The sequence below is a fragment of the Schistocerca americana genome, chromosome 1 (genome assembly GCF_021461395.2).
Source record: "Schistocerca americana isolate TAMUIC-IGC-003095 chromosome 1, iqSchAmer2.1, whole genome shotgun sequence".
Taxonomy (NCBI): Eukaryota; Metazoa; Arthropoda; class Insecta; order Orthoptera; family Acrididae; genus Schistocerca; species Schistocerca americana.
In genome coordinates, this window is record NC_060119.1 from 1,126,692,280 (window position 1) to 1,126,697,913 (window position 5,634).

At 43.7% G+C, this 5,634-nt stretch overlaps 1 pseudogene; it reads right to left on the reverse strand.

Moving 5' to 3' along the window:
* Positions 1 to 1,062: 1,062 nt before the first annotated feature.
* Positions 1,063 to 1,180, reverse strand: LOC124559487 (annotated as a pseudogene).
* Between the last annotated feature and the right edge of the window lie 4,454 nt (positions 1,181 to 5,634).

The following is a 5,634-nucleotide window of genomic DNA, read 5'->3' on the forward strand; positions in this document are numbered from 1 at the left end:
GAATGGAAAATGAGTATCGCATGTGACTGATTAAAAGAGGTACATAGATGAGTCAAGAGATGAGTGGTTGCAGACTGACAGAGATAGGGGTATCATGGCAATGTAGCATTTAAAGGCAGTGTCTAGGAGGTGGTTTGTGTAAGTGAATGCTTGGAGAAGGAAAGGGGGAATATTGGAGGAAGATGCTATTGTGAACCAAGACTTAGGAAGGGAGCCCTGACAAGGGATGGTTGCTGATGGGGATCATCTAGATCTGGCAGGACGGCTTTCACGATTCATGACGGATTTCATGACAGGGTAAGGGAAGGCGATTCAAATTTCGTTAGGAGAGAATGTGGAGAGTGTGGAGGTATAGTGTTGGGTGAGTGAAGTGGTGGAAGTGGGGCAAAGTACCAGGGTCAGGGACCAGGTGCGGGAGGGGGGGGGGGGGGCTAGGTGGTGGGTAGTGTCGATTTTATGAGCAACGTCGCATATTTGGGTGTGTTCAAGGTTGAAGAGTAGGTTGAGGAAATTAATAAGCTGGTAGAGAATGTGTATGGTGGAGGGTAAGCTAATTCGAAAGCGTAGGTAGAGTGCATGGCTTTCGAGGATCTGTAGGGCGTGATAAAAGGAGGGAGGTGCGGATTTCCATGCCACATAGCGTAGCATAACAGAGGATAGGTCCTATCAGGATTTTATAGCTGTGGGGGACTGTGGGAGGGTGTAATCCCCATGTTCAGACGGTTTATAGTTTTAGTAGTTTTAATCTATTGTATGCTTTCTGTTGAATGGTTAGTAGGTGAGACTTTCATGTTAGTCAGCGATAAAGTGTTAGTATGAGGTGTTCTAGTGTTTTAGTCGAACTGGATAGGACAGTTGTAAATACTCTGTCTTCAGGCCATGAGTGGCCTACCGGTACCATCCGACCGCCGTGTCATCCTCAGTGGAGGATACGGATAGGAGGGGCACGGGGTCAGCACACCGCTCTCCCGGTCGTTATGATGGTATTCTTGACTGAAGCCGCTACTATTCGGTCGAGTAGCTCCTCAATTGGCATCACGAGGCTGAGTGCACCCCGAAAAATGGCAACAGCACATTGCGGCCTGGATGGTCACCCATCGAAGTGCCAACCTCGCCCGACAGCGCTTAACTTCGGTGATCTCACGGGAACCGGTGTATCCACTGCGGCAAGGCCGTTGCCGCAGTTGTAAATGGTAAGGTAAAAATTGTAGGGTCGGAAGCTGTAGGTGATTCGGCCCGTAATGATTGCCTGTTTTCTGGTAGGGCTGTTTCTGCAAAGTCACTGGTTGCACCAGAGGGTGAACGTTGGGGTTTCTGGAGGGTAGTGTAGAGGGCGATGAAGGCGGTGTCATCGGCATACTGGAGAAGGTGAACAGGAGGAGAGTGTTTTGGCGTATCGGCAGTGCAGAGGGCATACAGGAGAGGAGAGAGGACAGAACCTTGATGCATATCTGAAGTGGGGTGAAAGATACGGGACTTGCTGTTGTTGATGGTGACAGGAAGGATGCGATGAGGCGAACAAAATTTATGGGAAGTGCATAGTTCTGGAGCTTAAAGAGCAGTCTGGAATTTCATACACGGTCATAAGCTTTCTCAAGATCTAGGGAGACAAAAATGGCATATATGCGGCCGTTGATTTGGTGGGACGGGAGATGAGTAAAGTACAGGAGTTGGTCATCGGAGGAGAAATTGCTACAGGAAAGGGTAGGTGTTGTTGTAGGTGTTTATGGATACGTTGGAATAGAATGGACTCAGAAATCTTGGTAAACACGGAGGTGAGGCTGATGGGACGATAGGTCGAGGCGTCAGTGGCAGGTTTATTAGGTTTTCAGGAAGAGGAGGATGCGAGTGTTTTCCCACAGCTCAGGACAGAAACTCGTGTGTAGCATTATATTGTAAAAGCTGGCTAGGGTTTCCAGGAAGGAGCGGGGGCGTGCTTTCAGGTGTCTGTGGGTTATACAGTCGTCACCGGGGGACCATGTTGCGTTTGTGAGGGAGTATGTGTTGAATGTCGAATGTCTTGTGTTGCTATGAAGTACTGAGTTCTGTCTGTGGGGTTTTGTCGAGGTACTGGAAGCTAGTAGCGAGGGAGGGAGGCATTGTTAGGCTCATGGACTGTCGGGAATAAGGAGTAATCGAAGTGGGTTTGGTGAGGGGGGGGGGGGAGGAGGGGAGAAATCGTCTGTTACGATCTTGCAGGGAACATTTTCGGAAGAGCGAATTCAGTATTTCTGTCTTCTCTCCGACGTTTTCCGTCTCGATGCCAGTGTAACGAATGAGCGACTGAATGGGCTGTTTTGCTCAGCAAACTGACTTTTAATGGTGCCAGGACCGCCTCTCGAATTGTGCTTTCATCTGGCGTTAGGCATAGGAGAGCGGCCCGGTGAGGTGGGCCGATCATAGTCATACCTCTGAATGTCAACACGCCCGATGTGGTCCGCGTGTCAACAAACTTCCCTTCACATCGAAAATAAGATTTACTCTCCTATTTTTAAAACAATGAAAGATAAGTAGTACTTAGTTAACAATGAATCAAATAAAAGTCGTGTGGAATCTGTTTTTCAGCATCGGGCCACACAAATAGTTTCATTGCCATTTCTACGTCTTGTCAGCCATGCTAGCTATGTTGTTCTGCCTAGTATACGTAAACCATAAGTGCAATAGCCATTGACATGATTCAAGCGAAACAGAAAAGTTCCCTGTCCAGTCAGTAAGGACATTAGCTCTCAAAATTTCCATTTCAGATTGCGCGACACTAGTCTACAATAGCTTTTATAATAATTTATGTGACGACATGTACAGTCATTCAAATGTTAAAACGACTTTATGATGTTCTAAGTGCCTAGCTATATTTGTTTGTCTGTAAGAAGCTTTTTGTGAATTAAGTACGTCTGAAGATGGCAATTGTTTGCTGAAACCAGAAAAGTGATTATTTTTTCATATGTTTAAACATTCATTGACGTAATTAATTATTATACAAGAATTACAAAGATCGCTTGCTTCCAGCTGGTAAGGTGTCAACGTTTACAATAGTTTTCCATGTGCAAATTTGTAATAGTCTTCATATAAGATAAAAATTATTGTATCAGTAGAACAAAAACTGTTTACTTGTTATTGAACCTTTAAAATTATAATACTGTTCTCACTTTTTAGTAAAACATTAATGGTATTTCAAAAAAGGTCTAAAATCAGTCTTGACCATAATAAAATACGAGTTTTTATTTATTACAGTCAAGACTATTTTTAGTCCATTTTTAAAGTATTCTAGCCAAACTGCCGTTTTTCTCAACGAGAAATGTACTCAGAAATTACCTATGGCATTGTTACTAGAGAACGGATTTTATCCAGTAGCAGAATTTTGAAACGTATGAAATACAAAAGACCTGAAACAAGAAAGTATAAAATATCTTACTGCAATACTCTCTGGTAAACAAAAGAAAACATTTCTTTATGGCAATATTACTGTTGAATATTGTGTACGGTAGTGTCAGTATCTGTATGTTGTTGTTGTTGTTGTTGTTTGTGTGTGTGTGTGTGTGTGTGTGTGTGTGTGTGTGTGTGTGTGCGTGTGTATGTGTAAGTAAATAACTACTGAATTGGGAGAAATCAAGAAGTGACATAGGTAAGCAATCTTGCAATTCTTTGGTCAATCTTCCCTGGGAACTCGAACAAACCTACTCCTGAATGAGGAGAGCTGTTGGAGACAACCACGACCGAGTATTACGAAACATACTTCTGTTACGTTAATAAGAACGTCCCAGAATATTTTAGGAAACGTGTAAGTGAATGAAGACCTGACGCAAAAAGCAGCACGCGAACCGGCGAACTCTCACAACACAATCTGCTGTTCTGCCGACCACACTGGGGTTCACAGGAGTCGTTAATTGACAACTGAGGCAAACCGATAGAAGTACTCAAGGTACCCTCCGCCACACACCGTCAGGTGGCTTGCGGAGTATAGATGTAGATGTAGATCGTGTCGAAACGACGTGTTTTTGGTAAATGTTCAATACGTCGGTGCATTGAAACGGTATACTTGCACAGCAACGTGAAATCCCGCGTTCCGAGGTCACAAAACTTGACCAGTGCTACGTGCGTTCGCTTTCACTTCCCCCGTGCAAAACACTCTTTAGCGATACAATGTCACGTATCTAGACAGACGTCGATTTATCAACCCCACCCCCCCCCCCCCCACCCCCCTTCCGCGCTTCCAGCTGATCTTTCTTTTCTAAGAGATGATCTGCTGTAGTCTGGGCTACATCGGAGTGAACACTAGCAAACGAGCGTTACCGAACGACAATTCTGACCCAAGGCTGAAAAATACGATAAAAGATTTCGTTTACAAGGCGGTCTCTACAGCAGTTATAGTATGGCTACTCAGTGCGAGACTGGCGTGTTTATGTGGAACTGCACAAACGAAGAAACAATGAGGAGTGTAAGCCAGTGTACACAGCAAGCCATTCTGCAACTTTATTCGCTTCCTAGCTTTCATTGTCATTTCTACCATACGTGGACGTCTGTATTCGAACCTGCAAGCTGTGTGCATGGATTTTGTACTCAAGAGGCATTTCCCAATAATGTTGGGTCCTAGTCATCCACCTTTCGCGAAGATAGTGTCAGTCTGTTTTATCAAAATCTGTTTATCGTGTGAAGTTTTCATGTGGTAGAAATAATCGTACATTGAGTGATGTCACTATCTGAAAACATTCCTTCGCTCACTGAAAATCTTCTTATATGCCAGTCATTTTGTTGCTTTTCCAATCAGAAAAAGATTCGGTGGTAGATTTTATTACTGAAGGCAAGTGACGACCACTACGACTGAATCAACCGCAACGTCAGAATTGCGTCTCTGGTGCCTTTACCTTTCCTAAAGCCAAACTGGTCATCTAGCACATCCTCAATTTTCTCTTCCATTCTTCTGTATATTGTCCTTGTTACCAACCAGGATGCATGAGCCATTAAGGTGACTGTGCGATAATTCGCGCACTTGTCTGCTTTTTCAGTCTTGGATGATATTTTCCCGAAAGTCAGATGGTATGTCGCCAGATTCATACATTCTACACACCAACGTGGTTAGTCCGTTTTGTTACCGCCTTCCTTACTTTTAATTCCACGGGAGGTTGTTTTGACTTTTCTGTATGTTGAGTCCATCCTTCCGACAATCATTTCTTTTTTGATTTCTTTGCGTTTTTCATACAGCCATTTCGCCTTAGCTTCTCAGCACTTCCTATTTATTTCATTCCTAAGTGACTTGCATTTCTGTATTCCTGAATTTCCCTGAAAATTTTTGTACCTGCTTCTTTCATCGACCACCTGAAGTATTTGTTCTGTTACCGATGATTTCTTCGCAGTTATCTTCTTTGTACCTATGTCTATGATTGCCCTTTATAAAGATGTCCATCCTTCTTCAACTGCACTACCTACTGAGCTATTCCTTATTGCTGTGTCTATAGCCCTAGAGAACTTCAAGCGTATCTTGTCATTCCTGAGGACTTCCGTATCCCACTTCTTTGCGTATTGATTCTTCTTGGCTAACATCTTAAACTTCAGGCTACTATTCATAACTACTAAATTGTGATCTCAGTCTATATCAGCTCCTGGGCACGCCTTATAGTCCAGTATCTGATTTCCGAA